Source organism: Rhincodon typus, chromosome 10 (assembly GCF_021869965.1).
Source record: "Rhincodon typus isolate 14 chromosome 10, sRhiTyp1.1, whole genome shotgun sequence".
Lineage (NCBI taxonomy): Eukaryota > Metazoa > Chordata > Chondrichthyes > Orectolobiformes > Rhincodontidae > Rhincodon > Rhincodon typus.
The window spans coordinates 12196877-12218879 of record NC_063341.1 but is presented as its reverse complement, the minus strand read 5'-3'; the positions used below and the strand labels follow the sequence as shown (position 1 = coordinate 12218879).

The 22003-nt window shown below is 44.2% G+C and overlaps 1 long non-coding RNA gene across 1 annotated transcript in view; it reads left to right on the top strand.

Annotated features, from left to right (window-relative positions):
* LOC125484253 overlaps positions 1–19944 on the top strand; it is a 33489-nt gene extending 13545 nt beyond the window's left edge. Inside the window, exon 2 of the long non-coding RNA XR_007263095.1 lies at positions 19135–19944. This is a non-coding gene — a long non-coding RNA (uncharacterized LOC125484253). The remainder of the gene's footprint in view (positions 1–19134) is intronic.
* The last annotated feature ends 2059 nt before the right edge of the window (positions 19945–22003 follow it).

The following is a 22003-nucleotide window of genomic DNA, read 5'->3' as shown; positions in this document are numbered from 1 at the left end:
ATGAGAAGATGTCCAGTGCTGAGGCAGAGGGACGGGAGCTGTGATGAAAATTAATTCACTGATGGAGTCCTCAGTGTCAACAATAGGAAAGCCTGAGTAGGATGGGAAAGGGATACACAGGATTTTAACACTGATGAGTGTCCTGGACAGCAAGGTCAGTGAGAGAGTGAGACAGAACAGTAGGCTTGCTGCTTGTAATGATGTAGCACAAGTAATTATAATTTTTAAAAATTTCTTTATTCTTAAACAAATCTTTGTATTTATACATAGTCACAAACACAGTTCGGTTCTGTACAATAGCATATCAAGGGAAAAAGCAAACATTGGAGTTTGGCTCTATCCAAACAAACCAAGGACCTCTCTTACACATACAAGACTATATTTACATACATTTGAGGCAGTAGAAGGGTCCACAAGTAATTATAATGGGCCTCTCACATAAGCATAGATGGTGGCTTGTCCACAAGGATGTTACTGCTCCCCTCTCTTTAAGAACCTGTTCGGTCACTTAACAGCACATAGCTACCACACGTCAACTAAACTTAGGTACACTACCCAGATCAAAAATGGAGGCGAGCCAATGCCAAGATTTTCTTGAATGAAAGAGATTCATTAAATGTAACAAAAACCAAATGCAACATCAAACAGACATGTAAAAACAGATACTGAGTTTACAAAGAAGCTGTGGATTATCTGGTCCAGACAGGAAAGTAAAGACATTTGCAGCTTAGAGTTTATAGTTTTTTTGTTGTAGAGTCTCTCATTGCAAGAGTGAAACCTGAGTCCCAATTATTTAGTTGGGTATCTTGTTTCCTCAGGAGTGGTAAAGCTTACAGATATTCTTCATTTATCAGCCACTTGAGATTTTTCCAAGTTAATTTTCCCACCTCCCCTGGTTTAACGGGATTGAAATTGAGATAGGGAGGGCTGAAGAGGAGCTTTATTTAACGGTGTAGTAATCAGCACACATTGCTTAGGAAATGCTGCTGTAAAGTGCAGGGGAGGTGGTCTGAAATGCATGTTTGTTTCAGTGTGAGAAGTATGACAGGCAAAAGTGGATGAACGTAGAGCTTTGTTTCGTACTTGGAACTATGTTATTATTGTGATTACGGAGACTTGGCTGAAAGAGGGACTGGACTGACAGCTCAATGTCCCAGCACTTCGATGTTTCAGGTGTGATAGAAGGGGATGTAAAATGGATGTGGGAGTTGCATTACTGGTAAAGGACCATCTCACAGCCGTACTGAGAGAGGATATGTCAGATGACTGGTACAGAGAGGGAATATGGGTAGAACTCAGGAAGAGGAAAGGTGAAATCACAATGCTGGGGGTATGCTACAGGCCTCCCAACAGATTGAGGGTAAATCCACAATCAGAGATGTGGAAGTATTTGAAAAGGCAGTAGATAAGAGTTCAGGAGCGGCATGTTCCTGCGAGAATGAAGCATAGGTATGACAAGTTACATGAACCTTGGATGACCAGGGATGCTATGGTTGTGGTCAAAAAGAAAAAGAAAGCATAAATAAGGTATAGGAGGATGGGAACTGATGAAGCCCTTGAAGTATCTGAGGCAAGTAGGAAAGAACTTAAACATGGAATTACAAGGGCTAAAAGGGGTCATGGGATTAAGGAGAATTCCGAGGCTTTTTATACATATATTAAAAGCAAGAGGGTAGCTAGGATAAGAGTTGGCAAACTCAAGGACAAAGGAGGGAATCAATTTGTGGAGACAGAAGAGGTAGGGGAGGTCCTAAATGAGTACTTTATGTTGGTATTCATTAAAGAGGAGAAATTGGTGGACGAGTGGAGGGGTCAATGACTAGGGACACCGGTTCAAGGTGCGGGGCAGGGATGTGCAAGGCAAATTTTTCACAAAGGGTGGTGAGTGCCTGGAACGTGCTGCCAGAGGAGGTGGGAGAAGCAAACAATAGCAGCATTCAAGAGGAGCCTGGAAGAATACATGAACGAGAAGAGAATAGAGGGATACGAATCCTGTAAGTGAAGACAATTTTAGTATGGAAGGGCAAAATGTAGCAGTGCAGGCTTGAAGTGCCGAAGGGCCTGTTCGTGTGCTGTAGTGTCCTTTGTTCTTTGTTCTTTATTGTAACTCTCCGTTTTGGTCAAAGCAATCTATTTAAATATGGTTCATTTGTATATTCCACATCCCCAGTACCGTTGCCTTTTCTAAACTGAACTCTGCAGGTAACCTTTCATCTTCAATACGAAAATTTACCGTGCAGGTCTGAGTGAAACAAGAGATGCAAATTTCTTGACACATTGAGGCCAAACGTTCTATGCGATGGACATTTCTGAATTGTCACCAAAATATTTCAATTACTATTCTGAGTGATTGTTCATTTGGTACTCTTGACTTTGTTATAAATAGATGGCAACCTTAGACAGATTAAAGGAGATTGAAAGAAATAATTCTCTCGATATAGATAGTATTTGTCGCATGTTACGAAGAGAGATATAATTCTCTTTTTCATACATGACTTTTCCAAATGGTGATATTGATCATTTACACTCAGATGTCCCCCCTTGTCTGTCTTGACCAGAAGAATTATTTAGTCTAATCCCAATTTCCAATTCTTCATCTAGGTCCTGTAGCCAACGGCACATCCAGTGAATGTCCATCTGTTCGAACTATGGTGGATAAGTATAACTGTGATCTCTGCCTCTACCATCCTTTCAAATATTCTCAGGGTGCTAACATTTCTCCTCTTCCTCACTCTAAACCTTTTACTAATTACCCTAGTTTTTGAGTTTAATGCAAAGTGAAAATGCATCCATCCAGTATGCTCGGTCAAGGCCTCTCATAATTTCATACATTTCAATTTAATCTCCCCTCTGGCCCCTCTCTTGCAAAGAAAACAAGTCCAGCCTATCTGATCATTCCTGTTTGCTAAACGTGTCTATTCCTGGTAACAATTCTGCAATTCCCTTTGATTGGTTCTCACACATTCCACAATCACATCCTTCCTGTCATGTTGTGATTAGAACTGTATCTAGTAATCAAGCATGGCCTAACTAATGCTTTATACAATCTTAGTGTAATGATTATAATGTTTTAAAGACATTTGGATGGATATATGAATATGAAAGGTTTGGAAGGTATATGAGCCAGGAGCAGGCAGGTGGGACTAGTTTAGTTTGGGATTATGTTTGGCCTGGACTGGTTGGACCGAAGGGTCTGTTTCCATGCTGTATCTCCTTGACCTGCCAGCTTCATGGATTTATGGACGTGCAGTCCAAAGCAATTCTGAACCTCTACGCTTCTCAATACGTATGTATTTTTTTGTTTTTTTTTTGGTCAGTATCCCTTCCCCAATTCGATTTACGTTTCTCACCCCTGGTTTAAAATCCACTTGATGCTTTCCTGCCACTCTGTCCAGTCCATTAATTTCTTCCTGCATTTTACAGTTCTTTTCCTCATGATCACTACATGACCATTTCAATATAATTTCTAAACTACTTGATCCTGCCACCTTGGTTTAAGTCTAAATCATTGATATGTACTTCAAGGAACAAGGGACCTAGTTAGTACTAAGAAGAGAGCTCACCAACAACTTGTACAACTGTAACGTAACATCCCAACTCCTATACTCAGTGACTCGACCGATGAAGGCCAGCATGCCAAATGCCTTTTTCACCACCCTGTCTACCTGTGACACCGCTTTCAATGAACCATGTACTTGTACTCCTAGGTCCCTCTACTCCACAACACTCCTCAGGACCTCACCATTTACTGTATAAGTCCTACCTTGGTTTGACTTTCCAAAATGCAACGCCTCAAACTTCTCTGTATTGAATTGCAATTGCCAATCCTTAGCCCACTTCCCCATCTGATCAAGACCCGTCTGTAATTTTTGATAACCTTCTTTGCTATCAATGATACCTCCTAATTCCTCAAACTTACTAATCATGCCTTGTATATTCACATCCAGATCATTTATGTAAATAACAAATAACAAAGGTCCCAGCACCGACCACTGTGGTACACCACTGGTCAAAGGCCTTTAACCTGAGAAACAACCTTCAACCATCACTCTCTGCTTCCTACCATTGAGCCAGTTTTTTGAATCCAATTAGCTAGCTTTCCCTGGATCCCATGCAACCTAACTTTCATGATTAGCCTACCGTGCAGGATCTTGTCAAAGGCCTTAATAAATTCCATATGCACAACATCCACTGCCCTACCCTCATCCATCCTCTTGGTTACCTCTGAAAGATTTTCAGACATGACTTCCCGCACACAAATCCATGGTGACTATCCCTAGTCAGATCTTGACTATCCAAATGTTGGTTAATCCTGTCCATCAGTATCCTCTCCAATAACTTGCCTACCACTGATGTCAGGCTCACTGGTCTGTAGTTCTCTGGTTGTCTTTGCTACCTTTCTTAAACAATGGAACAACATTCGCCACCTTCTGGTCTTCTGGAACTTATCCAGTGGCTAAAGATGAAGGAAACATCTCTGCAAGGGCCTCTGCAGTTTTTTTCCCTAGCCTCCCACAATGTCTGAGGATGGATTGGATCAGGCCCAGGGGATTTATCCACCTTAATATGCTTTAAGGCTGCAAACACCTTCTCTCTGGTAATGTGCATACGGTCCAAAACATCCCCACTTACTTCCCTTATTTCCGTAGCATCCATGATTCTCTCCTCAGAAATCACTGAGGAGAAATATTCATTAAAAATCTCCCCCATCTCCTGTGGCTCCACACAAAGATGGCCATGCTGATCTTCTGGGGGACCTATTCTCTCCCTAGCCGTCCTTTTACTCTTAATATAGTTATAGAACCTCTTTGGATTATCATTAACCTTATCTGCCAGATCCATCTCATACCCTCTTTTTGCTCTTCTGATTTCCCTATACATTTTTTGTTGTCATTTAGGAATTCACTTGAGCCTAAGAGCTTAAACACAATGTATGCCTTCTTCTTCTTCCTAACCAGAGCCTCAATATCCCTCATCAGCTAGGAATCCCTAAATCTGCCAGCTTTTCCCTTCACCTTAACCCTGGACTCTTGATATCACAGTTTTAAAAGCCTCCCATTTGTCAGTCATTCCTTTTCCTTCAAACAGACTCACCCAATGGACCTCTGCTAGATTCTGCCTATTGGCCCCAAAATTGGCCCTACTCCAGTTTAGCACCTTCACCTGTGGACCTGTCCTATCTTTTGCCATAACTATGGTAAAACTAAGGGAGTTATGGTCACTGGACCCAAAGTGCTCTCCAACTGACACTTCAGTCACTTGCCCAACCTCGTTTCCTAAGAGGAGGTGCAGCGTTGCACCGTCCTGTGTAGGGCCCTCTACATATTGACTGAGCAAACTTTCTTGAACACATTTGACAAATTCCACCCCGCCTGGGCCTTTTTCACTCTGGGTGGCCCAGTCAATATAGGGGAAATTAAAATCTCCAACCAATAGTACTCTATTATTCCTACAGGTATCTACAATCTCTCTGTACATCTGCTCCTCTAGTACCTGCTGGCTATTTGGGGATCCATAATACAGTCCCAAAAGAGTGACCATCCCCTTCTTGTTTCTGAGTTCTAACCAAATGGCCTCATTTGATGCCCCCTTAAAAATGTCCCCTCTAAGCACTGTTGTTATGTCCTCCCTTATCAGAAGGACGACATCCGTTCTCGCTTACTTGTACTTCTGTCATGCCTGTAGCTTCTGTATCCTGGAACATTGAGCTGTCAGTCCTGCCCTTCTCTCAGCCCTGTGTCTGTTATGGCTAAAATATTCCCCGTCCCCAGAGCCAATCTATGCTCTGGGCTCAGCTACCTTACCAGTCAGGCCTCATGGTTTGAAATACATGCTCTTTAAACCAGAAGCCTTTTCCCTCCTGTTACTGTGCCCCTGGCTATCCTGAATAGTAAACCTGCTCTCGATGGCTAATGTGTTTTCCCCTGATTTCTCAATGGGCCCTCTCTTATTTAGAGCCCCACCCTCCCTGCCAAACTAGTTTAAGTCATCCCAGGTAACACTAGCAAATCTCCCCACGAGGATATTGGACCCCCTCTGGTTCAAGTGCAACCCGTCTCTCTTGTACAGGTCACCTCCACCCCAGAAGAGATCCCAATGATCCAAGAATCGAAAACCCTGCCCTCTACACCAGCTCCTCAGCCACGCATTCATCTGGCCCATCTTTCTATTTCTATCCTCACTGGCACGTGGCACTGGGAGTAATCTGGAGATCACTACCCTTGAGGTCCTGCTTTGTAAAATCTTGCCTAACTCTCTATCCTCATTTTACAGGACCCCATCCCTTTGTCTCCCTATGTCAATTGTACCGATGTGCACAATGATCTCTGACTGTTCACCTTCTCCCTTCAGAATGTTCTGCAATGGCTCAGAGACCCTAGCACCCGGGAGATAACACACCATCCTGGTGTCTGTTCTGCAGCCATAGAATCACCTGTATAAACTAAACAGGACACTCACATCATTGGGAAAGTTCAGTAACATTGAAAGTGAGTGTTGCTGATGCTCTTGGAGAAGTGTGTTGCCTTCCCAGGACAAAGAATATAAGAGGCAGTGGAGTGTTACTTTTCAGTCTTGTCCAGAATGTGAGATATTGTCAACAGCCTTGTTAAAAAAAATCAAGATAAATTACATCAAGCATGCTACCCTGATCGACCCTACTTGTCATCTCCTTAAAACATTCACTTCCAAGACTTTTCTTGATTGGTCTGGGCCTTTCCAAATGACAGTTTATATTATCAGCTTTTGATTGATCTTTTTCTTACTACTGTAGACTGTCATTATTTGGTCTATCACTTTCTCCCTTCTTGAGCAACAGGGCACTATTTTCAGTCTAGCGCCACTCCTTAATAATTCCACGGCGCTTCTCACGTTCAAAATTGCACAGTTTTTCTTCATCAGAAGGTCTGCATCACCCCTCTGTCTGATGAAGACAGATATGGCTCATTCATTGAGAATCATGCCCACAACTTTTGAAACTCATAGAATCCCCACACTGTGGAAACAGGCCCTTTGGCCCAACAAGCCCACACCGACCCTCAGAGGACCCCACCTAATCTACACATCCCTGTACACTACAGGCAATTTAGCATGACCAATCCACCTAGTTTGCACATCTTTAGAGTGTGGGAGGAAACTGGAGCACCCGGAGGAAACCCACGCAGACATGGGGAGAATGTGCAAACTCCACACAGACAGTCGCCCGAGGGTGGAATCGAACCCGGGTCCCTGGCACTGTAAGGCAGCAGTTCTAACCACCGAGCCCCCGTGTCACTTGTTTTTGCACCCAAGCTTTCATTTTTGGTCTCTGGTCTTTCTTTCCTTTTGCTTTTTATTTCTTACTTTGGACTTGCCTTGATCTTACGAACATTTCAGAAACTGTATAAAAATCATGAGTGCTGACATTTTATATGCGGCAATATCATGCAAATGTCCCAATTATCCATGTAAAGTGAGCAAGGTATCTCAACAAATTTTTTGAAAGTAATGAGCATTTTCCACCACCGTGGTCACCATCGGAACCAATTCCACTGCCTTGACACATGTCAGCTGTAAAAAGCATCTGAAGACACTTTTTTGCTTCACCACATTTCCAGGCCTCAAGAACCTATTTCTGTGCCATTTTTTCCATCGTTCGCTTTTCCTCTGCTGTTTTGACATTTGCACCTCCTCTGGACTCATCATCTGTTTCTTGTCACGTCTTTTAGCTCTGCAGCATATTTACATCTGTTACCCATTCTGTCACTGTTCCTTTTCCTCTCACGTTTCCCCATAACCCACCCTTTACCCTGGCTTTGAAAACGGTTAAATTTCTAACTTCTTCCAGTTCCGATCAAAGTCATTGACCTGAAACATTATCTGTTCCCACAGAGGTTACCAGACTTGCTGAGTTTATTTTTCACAGCATTTTCTGTTGTATTATGTCTCAGTTATTATGTTAGTGCACCTTTAAGAGACGTACTTATAATAAAATAATTTTATCTACATGTGACTGAGGGCATAAGAGTTACAGAATCCACCTTAACTCAGGCCACTTGAACCATGACGTGTTGAGGCAACAATGATACTTTTTGTATCCAGTGGCTTAATACTAGCCCAAACACAGATGTGTCCAAAGACCATAAGGCATAGGAGCTGCAGCAGGCCATTCAGCCCATTGAGTCTGCTGTACCATTCAGTGAGATTGCAGCTGATCTAATAATCCTCAACTGCACTTCCCTTCCTTTTCCCCATAACCCATGATTCTCTTACTGATTAAAAATATCTCCATCTCAGCTCTGAATAGACTTCATGACCCAGGCTCCCTGCAGGCGTGTGTGAAGCACTTACCTACACGGAGAGGTACTGACCCATCTCAGCACTCATGGCCTCACAGAACTAGAAAATCTGGTGCCCAGCTGCTCTTGGCTAGTGCTTTTTCTACAGTCAGCCCAAGTTCAATTTCTTGAGTTGAAAGGTTGTTGACTTAATACCCACTCCAAGAATTTAAACGTAAGATGGCGAGGGCACATGTAGGGCAGTAGTAGTGTCCCTATCTCTGAGACAGGTGACCCTGGCTCAAGTCCCCCATGCTCCAGAGATGTGTCACAACACGTTGGAAACAGGTAATTAGAAAATACCTGTAAACACAAGAATCTGTCTGATATTCCTAGCTGAGTGCTGCACTGTCAGAGACACTGTTCTCATAGACCAACCATTAGACCAAGGCAGCGTCTGCCTTTTCGGGTGGATGTGAAAAAATCCCACTGTGTTAACTTGAAGGAGGTTTGCCCTGCTCTCCTGCTTCATATTTAATCTTAATTACCAAATAAACAAATTGGGTGCTTTTCTCACTGCTACGTTTTCTCTCATTACAGTCAGTACACTCTCGGGCTTTTTAAAACTTGATCACGGGATGTGACCATCACTGGCCAGGCCAGCATTTATGGCCCATCTCTAGTTGCCTTTGTGAAGATGGTGTTACGTTCCTTCTTGGACTGCTGTGTTCATTAATGTGTAAACACACCCTTCACTGCTCTTAGGAAGGACTACACCTGGGTTCTGACCTAGTGATAGTGAAGGAATGCCAATATACTATCAGGTCAGGATGGTATGTGATGAGGAGCTGTACTTGCAACTGGAGATGTTCCCATGGCCCTTGTCAATCTGTCACTCGAACAGCACAATCCTGCTGAAGCTTGTTAAATGTTCTGAGTAAGTTGAGTCATCATGTGAGGAATATGACACACTTGGCTAGTTCTGCAATAAAGTTTTTCCACTTGGCTTTTAGAGCAGCTGAAAGGGATAAAAATAAAAGGAGTGGGCAAAAATGTTTGCTTTTAGTATCTTACAGAAGGGAGTGAAAAAGAACATTTTTTAAAAGATTCATTCATGGAATATGGACATTCAGAGCATTTATGGCCCATTGCGACTATGCTTTTTGCTATATTTTTGATTGTAGACTGAAATGGAAATAGAGCTCTTTTAAAAACAAAAAAAACGTTGAAGGATTTCTGCATTTTAAAAAGAAAAGTAACCTGACACTCATTGTAAGTGCTGTTTGCACAGCTGCTTGTTCAAGCAGGAGGCGGAATCCTGGTTGGCAGACAAACTGGACCCAAGGGGTGTACATGAATGAAGCTTTGGCTGACGGTAAATAACTGACTGCTTTGTGGACTCGTGACAAAGGCCTCCTGCCTGCCAGCAATGATGTGATTTGCTCGCAGGTTGATGAGCGGCTTGGGGATGTGTATGTTTTGACAGAAGCAACTGTACCTCTGCAAAGGCAGGAGCTGTCTCTTTTCTCCTGAGTTAAAAGCGCCTCAAGCCTGAAGAGAGCCAGTTTATTTCCCCTTTCCTGTTGCTGTAAGCTGAGACTTCAAATTACCAAGTCAAAGATATTTATAAGTGGGAAGCCGTCACACTGTGCTTCCTGCAAACAAGTGAAAGTAACTGGAGAGGGAAGATTGAAAAACAGTGTCTGACCATATCTCTATAAACCCTGTAGACAAGCAGCTGTCTTCCCAGACTTTCCTTCCAACCATAACAGCAATTCATTTTTCCCTGTCAGTGTCTGTCTGAATGTATGGGTAGAGAGGGAGTCTATAAGAGGGTTAGAGTTTTACCTGGTGGAGTTTCTATGCTGAAAGTTCACAATTGTTTATCTGCAGTTAGAATCTATTTAGCTACAGGAAGCTGGAGGCAGTCCAGATTCTGGAGAGAAAACTGTGTTTTCTGTCAGCCTGAGTCTGAAAGATAGGTGAAGTTGGGAATTCTACATCCTTTTTAAAACCTTTAACTTTTGTACTGCCTCCAGGAATAGTAGGCTTGATTTCCTGTCAGTCTCGGCCTTGAACACACTTAATGGTGTCACCTCGACAGCCCTGTACTGTAAAGAATTCCATGGATTCACTCCCCTTTAAGAGAAGAAATTTTTCCTCCTCTCGATCTAAAATTTGCGACCACTCACTTTGTTAAGTCTCCTAACGTGTTTCAGTAAGGTTGCCTCTCATTCTTCTAAACTCCAATGAGTTAAAGCCCATCCTACTTAACATCTCCACACACAATAGTCCCTCCTTACCTGGCATCAGTGAACCTTCCTTACCTTTCCTTAGATAATGGACCCAAAGCTGTTCACAGTATTCCAGCTGTGGGCAGACTAGTGCCTTGTTTCGTTTTAGCCAAACCTACTTTTATACGCTATTCCAGGCTGGCATGTTGGCTCAGTGGTTAGCACATAGCACAAGGGTTCAATTCTGCCCTCAGGCGACTGTCTGTGTGGAGTTTGCACATTCTCCCCGTCTCTGTGTGGGTGTCCTCCAGTGTTGCAGTTTCCTCCCACAGCCCAAAGATGTGCAGGTTAGGTGGATTGGCTGCGCTAAAGTGCCTCATGGTGTCCTGAGATGTACAGGCTAGGTGGGTTAGCCATGGGAAATGCAGGGTTATAGGGTGGGAGTGTGGGTCTGTGTGAGATGCTCTTCAGAGGCTCAGTGTGAACTCGATGGGCCAAATGGCCTGCTTCCACACTGTAGGGATTCTACGATTCCCTTTGAAATAAAAGGCCATTCTATCTCCCTTCCCTATTACCTGCCGATCTTGCACACTCGCTTTTTGTGCTTCATGGACGAGGGCTCCCAAATCCTTCTGTTTTGGAGTGAGTCACTGTAAATCTATATGCAGTAGTTATTAGGAAGGGAGTTCTAGGATTTGAACACAATGACTATGGCAAACAGCAATGAATTTCGAAGCCAAAATGATGTGTGACTTGGAAAAGAAGTTTCAGGTGGTTGTGTTCCATGACTTATTAAGAATCAAAGGTTGCAAGTTTGGAAGGAATTGCTGAAGAAGCCTGCACAAATGGCTTTAGTACACCTTGTAGATGATTCACCTTGCTGCCACTGTGTTTCAGAGGGGCGAAGGAAATGAATATTTTAAGGTTGATGGCGGGATCAATCTTTGACCTGCACGGTGTTGAGCGTTTTGACTATTGTTTGAGCTGCAACTATTCAAGCAAGTGGAGAATATTTCATCACACTTTGACTCAGATGAAGAACAGGCTTTGTGGTGCCAAGAGAACAGTTATTCTCCACAGAATTCAATAGGGATAATGTCAAGTGGAGATGGCTAAATTTACTTTGTTGAAGATGATCAATATCTATTATCAATAACTGTTTCCCAAATGGAACTTCCAGGTAAACTGGGACTAGGCACCAACAGAACTGGGGAATGAAGTCCAAAATGGAGGTGGCCAAGCTGAACTGAGTGTTACTGGCAACTTTGAACGGATAGTTGCCACATTGGCTCAGTGGTTAGCACTGCTACCTTGCAGCACCAAGGGCCCACGTTCAGTTCTCCCTTGGGCAACTGTCTGTGTGAAGTTTGCACGTTCTCCCTGTGTCTTCATGGGTGTGCTCTGGTTTCCTCTCACAGTCTAAAGATGTGCAGGTTAGGTAGATTGGCCATGCTAAATTGCCTGTAGTGTTCAGGGATGCCTAGATTAGGCAGGTTTGGGGAATGGATCTGGGTAGGAATCTGAGGGTTGGTATGGACTTGTTAGGCCAAACGGCCTGTTTCCACACTGGAGGGATTCTATGGATGATGACGTGGCAGTGAAAGTGCTTCCAGTTGCAGTAATAGTTGTTTTTTACCAGGTGAACTGGTTCTACAGTAGACCATTTTGGATAGTCTTGGGGGGGTGTGGTTGTTGGGGGGTGGTGAGGCGTTGTGGAATAGTTCCAGTTGAGGTAGGCGCAAGTGACAGCCGGATATCTGCTAATTGATTGTTTGACTCATAATTCATGTTCAAGAGGAAATACAGCCATTCCCTTATGCTGATTTCAATTCATTCATTCTTGCATATGTGAATCACTGTTTCTGGATTAATAGGATGTATGCAGGTACAGGAAAGCTGCTGCTACAGTTTTTAAGCAGAATTTGAGGTTATAAATTCCGCAATTTGTCTAGTTAAAACATTCTGAGAATAAAACGGCTTGAGTCCTGGTCCAGATTTACTGTGGAAAACAGAGTGCACGAAAAATATACAGGTACAAGTTACAGAGATTGGACCACAGCTTTACACTTACTGAATTATATTTCTTCTTGAACTTTTGGCTTTTTATGACTCATGCACTCTGAGGTGATGGTGAAACAAGATAGCTGAGGAGAAAAGAGAGGACAAAATAAGCAAGTGCTGATCAAAATTTTTAAAGTCTCCACAGAAAAGAAACATTTAACAACAGGCAAAATGAGAGATTTAAAATATCAAAAACATGGAACATCCGCAAGGGAAAATAAGTTCGGATTAAAATAAAAAGTGAGTGTATGTTGTAACCTTTGACACAGCCATCTTCCTGAGGAAGATTGGAATTTTCTCACTGTGTATGGAATATCATCAGTGTTAAAGAACAGGGCACACCCACCCTGAGCACAGTGGATCCTCAGATATCAACAACCTGAGACATAACAAATAATGAATTGCTCCATCGGACACTTCCAACACTCTTCCATTTTTCAGGGATCCCTGCTGCTGAACCATTGCATCAGTATGTCAATGCAGGGACATGGTCAGTATCCTAGATGGGAAAATAATTGAAGAGTGTAAACAACTATAAAGAATGCAGACTGTACGTGAATACAGCTAAAATAGGTTCAGTCTCAATTGATGACTTGACAACGGAGACAAGTTCAACACTAAGCACAAAGAGAGGCAATTTAAATAATGGAGGCAGTAATAACAGTTGGTGCAGGAGTAAGGAGAGCTGTAAAGGCAGTTGTGCAAAGTTGTGGAGGTGGTGGGACAATTGAGAAAGTGACAGCAGCTGCTTCAGAGACCGGGAGCGGGAGAGAGACCGGGAGAGGGAGAGTAGGATGGGGAGAAGATAGAGAGGTGGGAGTGGCGGAGTGTGTGTGTGTGTGTGTCTCTGTCTGTGTGAGAGAGAGAGCCTGGAAGAGTGAAAGAGAGAGACTGGGATGATTAGAGAGACAAGATCAATAGAGACTTGGAGGTTGAGAGACAGACATTGGATTGAGAGAGAGATTGGAAGGAGGTGATGGGAAGAGTAAGAAAGAAAGAGCGAGAGAGAGATAATTGGAGGGACAGAGACAGGGGAGAGATGAGAAAGGGTCTGTGAAATAACTCCATGAAGGTTGTTATCCCATCAACAAGTCATGTTTTATTTACATGTGCGTAGTAATTGATGCTGGTCCAACGAGCATAGAGCCAGTTCTCAGTGAGCAGAACCTCTGACATTCCAGTTTATATCTGTCAGCCAGGGCTCCCTGATTGGACCTGACTAACCGCCGCAATCAGGGAACTCGTATTATGTGAGGTCCACCTGGCTGACCTCGTTCTAGTCACTACAATCTCCATTGGATTTCACTGATTTCCTGGTTTTAGTAACATCAACAAGTTTAACCTGTTGACTTCATCAGATTTACTTGAAATACTTCACATGAAAACTGGTTTCACTCAACCACAAAAGTGAAGCAATGTATGTGTAGCAACTGGCTCCACAGTAAATCCAGACTATGTCTACACTTCAGTTGATCAGTGGCAAGACATATTTTAACCGAAATGAGAAATTAGTTGGAACAACTGATATCAGTTTGGTCTCTTCTGGTTACTCCCATTTCACACCAGCTAATGTAAATTTATTTTCAAAGTGAGGTGTATAACTTGTGTCAGTGTTAGAAATGAAACCCCTTTAAAGGTAAACCAGACCAATTCCAGAGTTGAATGAGAGCAGAGGATGATCATTGGGCTTTGCATGGAAGAGTTAGGTCCAATGTAAACAAAAAGATTGTGTTCATGCATGACAATGGTTGTAATTTGCTTGTTGTTTAGATTGTCAAACAGATGATTGGTTGGTGGTTTCATTAGAATCCCTACAGGGTGGAAACAGACCATTTGGCCCATTGAGTTCATGCCAAACCTCCGAAGAGTATCCCACCCAGACCCACCCGCCTAACTAACCCAGTAACCCTGCATTTCCCATTGCTAGCCTGCACATCCCACTATGGGGCAATTTAGCATGGCCAAACCACCGAAGCTGCACATCTTTGGACTGTGGGAGGAAACCCACGCAGGCACAAGGAGAACGTGCAAACGCGACACAGACATTCACCCGAGGCTGGAATCGAACCTGGGACCCTGGCACTGTGCTAACCACTAAGCCACCGTGCTGCCCGTTATTAAAAAGTGAGCTGCGTTCAAGACATTTAGAGAGAGAGGTTGGCACCACAGAAATCGCGGTGTATTATTTCCCCACTTCAACACCATTTTCATTTTAGCCTCTCCCTCTTTTACCTACCCTTCCTTGATTTTTGTTATTGTTATGTTATTTGTTCATTAGTCAATTGGGTGATTTGGTGGTGGGTTTTTCAAAAGGACACACACAAAAGGCTGGGTTCTTCCTCGAGTTGGGTGTTGGCTTGTGAACAGGGAAAGGGTCTTCAATGTGATAAAGCAGCTTATCACTACCTTCTTACGGCCATTTTATTTCTGAGCAATGATAAAGTGGTTTGAGTAGGCCATTTAAATCTGGATGATGATTAACTGCTTTGGTCAGTGGCACCTACATCTAATGAAGAAACTTTTACAAAACTGATTACATTTTTTTCCTGTCGTTCCAGTCAGATGAGAAATAAATTTCTCAAGCATATTGTTTTCCACCTTCTCGTTTTTTTTTTTTGGGACCATAACTCATTCGAGATTTAAGATAGAATCAGAGATAGTAGGAACTGCAGATGCTGGAGAATCCGAGACATCAAGGTGCAGGGCTGGATGAACACAGCAGGCCAAGCAGCATCATAGGAGCAGAAAGGCTGACGTTTCGGGCCTTTCATCAGAAAAGGGGGAGGGGAAGGGGGTTCTGAAATAAATAGGGAGAGAGTGGGAGGTGGATAGAGGAGAGGATAGGTGGAGAGGAAACAAACAGGTCGAAGAGGTGGGGATGGAGCCAGTAAAGGTGAGTGTAGGTGGGGAGTTAGGGAGGGGATAGGTCAGTCCAGGGAGGACGGACAGTTTAAGGGGGCGGGATGAGGTTAGTCGGTAGGAGATGGGGGTGCGGCCAGACGCCAACTCTCCGACACCTCCTCCTACCGGCCCCTTGATCACGACCCCACCCCTGAGCACCAAACCATCATCTCCCAAACCATCCACAACCTCATCACCTCAGGTGACCTCCCACCCACGGCCTCCAACCTCATCGTTCCCCAACCCCGCACCGCCCGCTTCTATCTCCTTCCCAAAATCCACAAACCTGAATGCCCTGGTCGACCCATTGTCTCCGCCTGCTCCTGCCCCACTGAACTGATCTCCAACTATCTGGACTCCATTTTCTCCCCCTTGGTCCAGGAACTCCCTACCTATGTCCGTGACACCACCCACGCCCTCCACCTCCTCCAGAACTTCCAATTCCCCGATCCCCAACACCTCATCTTTACCATGGACGTCCAATCCTTCTACACCTGCATTCCCCATGCAGATGGCCTAAAGGCCCTCCGCTTCTTCCTGTCCCGCAGGCCCGACCAGTCCCCCTCCACTGACACCCTCATCCGCTTAGCCGAACTCGTCCTCACCCTCCACAACTTCTCTTTCAATTCCTCCCACTTCCTACAGACAAAGGGGGTGGCCATGGGTACCCGCATGGGCCCAAGCTACGCCTGCTTCTTTGTAGGTTACGTGGAACAATCCCTCTTCCGTACCTACACCGGCCCTAAACCCCACCTCTTCCTCCGTTACATTGATGACTGTATCGGCGCCACCTCGTGCTCCCACGAGGAGCTCGAACAATTCATCCATTTCACCAACACCTTCCACCCCAACCTTAAGTTTACCTGGACCATCTCTAATACCTCTCTCCCCTTCCTGGACCTCTCTGTCTCCATATTGGGCAACCACCTAGAAACCGATATTCATTTCAAGCCCACTGACTCCCACAGCGACCTAGAATACTCCTCCTCCCACCCACCTTCCTGCAAAAATGCTATCCCCTATTCCCAATTCCTTCGCCTCCGCCGCATCTGCTCCCAGGATGAGGCATTCCACTCCCGTACGTCTCAGTTGTCCTCGTTTTTCAAGGACCGTAACTTCCCCCCCCTCAGTGGTCGAGAACACCCTCAACCGTGTTTCCCACATCTCCCGCAACTCATCCCTCACACCCCGTCCACGCAATAAGAACCAAAAAAGAATCCCCCTCGCCCTCACGTACCACCCCACCAACCTCCGGATCCAACGCGTGATCCTCCGACACTTCCGCCATCTGCAATCCGACCCCACCACCAAAGACATCTTTCCCTCCCCACCCTTATCTGCTTTCCGGAGGGACCACTCTCTCCGTGACTCCCTTGTCCGCTCCACACTCCTCTCCAGCCCCACCACACCCGGCACTTTTCCCTGCAACCGCAGGAAGTGCTACACCTGCCCCCATACTTCCTCCCTCACCCCCATTCCAGGCCCCAAGAAGACTTTCCACATCAAGCAGATGTTCACCTGCACATCTGCCAATGTGGTATACTGCATCCGCTGTACCCGGTGTAGCTTCCTCTACGTCGGGGAAACCAAGCGGAGGCTCGGGGACCGCTTTGCAGAACACCTACGCTCGGTTCGCAATAAACAACTGCACCTCCCAGTCGCGAACCATTTCAACTCCCCTTCCCATTCCTCAGACGACATGTCCATCCTGGGCCTCCTGCAGTGCCACAACGATGCCACCCTAAGGTTGCAGGAACAGCAACTCATATTCCACTTGGGAACCCTGCAGCCCAATGGTATCAATGTGGATTTCACAAGCTTCAAAATCTTCCCTCCCCCTACCACATCCCAAAACCAGTCCAGCTCGTCCCTGCCTCCCTAACCTGTTCTTCCTCCCACCTATCCCCTCCTCCCACCTCAAGCCGCACCCCCATCTCCTACCGACTAACCTCATCCCGCCCCCTTGACCTGTCCGTCCTCCCTGGACTGACCTACCCCCTCCCTAACTCCCCACCTACACTCACCTTTACTGGCTCCATCCCCACCTCTTCGACCTGTTTGTTTCCTATCCTCTCCTCTATCCATCTTCTATCTGCCTCCCACTCTCTCCCTATTTATTTCAGAACCCCCTTCCCCTCCCCCTTTTCTGATGAAGGGTCTAGGCCCGAAACGTCAGCCTTTCTGCTCCTATGATGCTGCTTGGCCTGCTGTGTTCATCCAGCCCTGCACCTTGTTGTCCGAGATTTAAGATACCTTGTTTTGCCTGAAATCCTCATGCAATGTGCTTTTACTTGAAGTCGATGGACATGTTGCTGCAATGACAGAATAATAAATGAATGATACAATGAGATCAAAGTTGCTTTTTTCTCCTTTCTTATTAAACAGTGTATTTGACTATTTGAGATGGATCTGCCAGGCTGAGCACGGAACTCTTCTAAAAGTCCCAGACACTTCTCCACAAGTGGGGATTTTATATCCATGCTATTGAGACAACCGCAGTTTTATTTTAGCATAATGATCATTTTAACCCTTGCCTAAATGATCCTAGCTGTAGGTTTCCTGTCTTATAGCAGGGTTTACAGTTCTGAAGCATGAATTACCTCTCCAGCAGTGTTTCATGGGTCAAGTTTGGATCTTCAACTGTCTGAAAAAACATTTACAACTAGCTTGATAAGAGATAGCAAGGACTGCAGATGCTGGAAGTCAGAGTGGATAAAATGTGGAGCTAGGGGAACACAGCCGGTCAGACAGCATCAGAGGAGCGGGAAAGTCGACGTTTCAGGTCGGGGACCCTTCTGAATAATGAAGGGTCCCAACCCGAAACATCGACTTTCCTGCTCCTCGAATGCTGTTTGACCTGCTGTGCTCCCCCAGCTCCACACTTATCAATTTACAACTAGCTTCATTTTTAGCCAGACAACAGCTAGTATTAATAAACTATTGCTGGCTGAAACATAAGTGATGAGATCTGGAGGAAAGAACAATGAGTGATACAGCACGGAAACAGACCCTTCAGTCCAACTTGTCCGCGCTGGCCAGACATTCAAATCTGACCATTTGGCTCATATGCCCATCCAGATGCCTTTAAAATGTTGCAGTTATCCCCATCTCCACCACTTCCCTTGGCAGCTTGTTCCTCTGTGTGAAAAAGTTACCCCTCAGGTCCTTTCTTAAATCTTTTCCCACTCACCTATGCCCTTTAGTTTTGGACATGGCATATTAAAGAATTTTGGAAATGCGAGAGCAAGATGATTGCCATAGACACAGACCTGGTGGGCAGATGGGCCTCCTCCTATGCTGTATGACACTATTAGACTGGCTTGGATTAGAATGGGAGTGGTGGTGTGAGGGAAAGTAAATATAAAAATAACCACACTACATGGGAGGACTAATTACCAAAAAAACTAAGGTGCGGAAAAGAGATGGAGTGTGAGATTTTGGCAATCCTCCCTCTATTTATTCAGATCTTGACCAAGCAAACAAGCTTCACAGGAAAATGTTATTTGCATTCGCTTTTATTTTATATTTAGCAACTTATTTTAACTTAAATGTTGCTTCATAAAGGAATGTACTGAACATGCACAGTGTTTCACATTATAATGTCCAAAAAGTCCTAACTCTGAGTTACATATTATGTCTTGTGTGTACATCTGATTCGCTCCATGTTGTTTCATTCTTGATAGTACACTTCAAGGGGACATCTAAAACATTGTGTGAGGAATTATTCTACAGTCCTCTGAACACAAGAAAACAGACCAAAGGATGCCCCAAAAAACTCGGACTTTCTTTTAATCAACCTGATCAAGCATCTTAATGACACACACTCTGAAGCAAGCGGGACTTGAACCTGAACCCGGATCTCCAGGATCAGAGGTGAGGACTCCAAAGCAATCGGAGAGACAACCTCAAAAGCTCTAAATTGGACTTCATTATGCCTGGAGACATCCAAATGTTGAAGTTTCTGTCATCAAGCAATGTCAGAAAACAAGAGCCAAATCTGTTTTCAACAGAGCCAGTTACACACTGCAAGGCCACTTCCCTCCAACACTACTTTCAAGTTTATTATTTGCAATAGAATTCACAAATCAAAACTTGGCTTATCGCGCGTGTGTCAATACAAATCTTGCCTGAAAATTTTGTCTCCTTGCTCAGGCCCCCATCCATCAAAACAATAAGAGAATCCATCAGTTTCATTTGGATATCCTTTGTTGATAGGACTGCAAGTGAGCATTTGGCAATGGAGGTGATGTAATGTTGACAGGATTTGCAAAGAAACTTTTCAAAGGTATGCTCACACCCAAAAAATAATGTTTCTTTTGTTCCACCACACTATTAGTTTCTTACTCCATTTGATATTAGATAATTAAGCAACCGATTCCTCAAATATTAGTGATTAGTGCGAGTAACGACTGAATTGCTCACAATCCACACATATAGTTCTGTAGTTTTCCCTGACCAGTCACTTCAATAAAGTTTGATGGTTTATGCTTGAATAACAATGACCTTTCTTTCATACATCATTAAACTACCCATTGCTTTAGGCCAAGCAGCATCATTGGAGCAGGAAGTGCCATTGCTTTATGTTGACACAAGGTTAATGTCATGGGTTTGTAATGATCAGATTTTTGGCAATCGCTGTAGTTATAATTGTGGTCATCGTTTTTAAAAAAAGAGCCAAAGTCTGCACATAGTGACACCCCCTAATAAATCCCAGCTAGAATGCAGTTGATGACATGTGACTAATCATGGCTGAAGACCACGTTGTTGTAAACAAGGAGATTAATATTTCCCACAAAATTTGTACTATTTATGTATCTTCCGCAACCTGCATTTTGTTGGACAAATTGTCCTGTTGCTTCTGGGTCATTCTGTCCATTGCAGCTGATTTATGAATTTAGAGACTCAGTTCAAATCACAAGCCTATCTAGAATGCATAGGGAGACACAGTAAAAGTAAAAGCAAGCCCAGGTTTGGAATACCCTGTCCAGCTCCAATGACTGCTGTTGTTCATTCACTAGTGAGCTGGTGGGAGTAAATAGTAAACTTTTTATTTTGTTGTCTCACTTCACTTTAACCCAGCCATAGAGTCATACATGACAGAAACAGACTCTTCGATCCAATTCATCCATGCCAACCAAGTTTCCCAAACTAAACTTGCCCCATTTGCCTGCATTTGGCCCATATACCTCTAAACCTTTCCTATTCATGGACCTGTCCAAACGTCTTTAAATGTTGTAACTGTACCTGCATCTACCACTTCCTCTGGCAGTTCGTTCCACATATGAACCACGTTCTGTATGAAAAAGTTACCCCTCAGGTCCCTTTTAAATCCTTCTCGTCTCGCCTTAAAAATATGCCTCCTAGTTTTGAACTCCCCCGCTTGGTGAAAGACCTTTGCTATTCACCTTATTTATGCCCTTCATGACTTTATAAACCCGTATAAGGTGACCTCTTGTCCTCCTACACTAGGGGCAATAAGTCCCAGCCTATCTGGCCTCTCCTTAAAACTCAAACCCTCCAGTCTTTGCAACATCCTGGTAAATCCTTTCTGAACCATCTCCAATTTAATAATGTCCTTCGTACAACAGGGCAACCAGAACTATACACAGTGCTCCAGAAGAGGCCTCACCAGCATTCTATACAACCTCACCATAATGTCCCAACTTCTATACGATTGGTCTGAGCAAAGACTAGTGTGCTAAATGCCTTCTTAGCCATCCTGTCTACCTGTGAGACAACTTTCAAAGAACTATGTACCTGAACCCCTAGGTCTGTCTGTTCTACAACACTAGCCAGGGCTCTACCATTAACTGTAGGTCTTGCCCATGTGTTCGGGAGTCAAGTTAAATTCAGCAAAAATGTTAGAGTGTCAGAAAGTTAGATTCAACCTGTCAACTTCCATGTTGAACTTGTGCTGTTTGAACTACTTGAGTACAGCACACTCAGGAGAGCTGGATTGTTCTATTAATAAATGGAAATTGCTCAACAGCAGTGATGTTTCAACACACTCTTAACTGTAATGTTGCATCAATTTCCCTGGCTTCCTGGAAGTCATCAGTGAAAACTGGGTGCGAGCATAGCAGTGAATGAAAAAGCTGGCTGGAACACATGCCAACACGACCACGCAGATAAATCACATGACAGCATTTGATCAGAATGGTTCTGCTGCAGATTTTCTTCCCACACTTTAAGGCTTACTGGTGCATGGGAAGTTGCCTTAGCAGCAGAAGTAGGAAGAGGCTGCCATTCATAGATTGAATGGATTGCAGATCAGCGACTGGGGGGCAAAGAGCAGCAGGGGTGAGCAGATGAGGAGCAGACATTTCACAGCACAACTGGATGCTGCCACATTTCACTTTCTCGTTAACAGCAGCAGTTCTTTCACTTTCTGCCTTGGAAGCCAGTCTGTGATTCATGGGGAAAGATGTCAATGGAAACCTTTAGTTTTATCCCACTGTCATCTCAGACCATGTCTGTGTAATTTAGTTCTAATTGAAATCTTGCTACCTGGTGTGCACTGTCCGTACAAAGGAACAAGAACAGTTGTCTGCT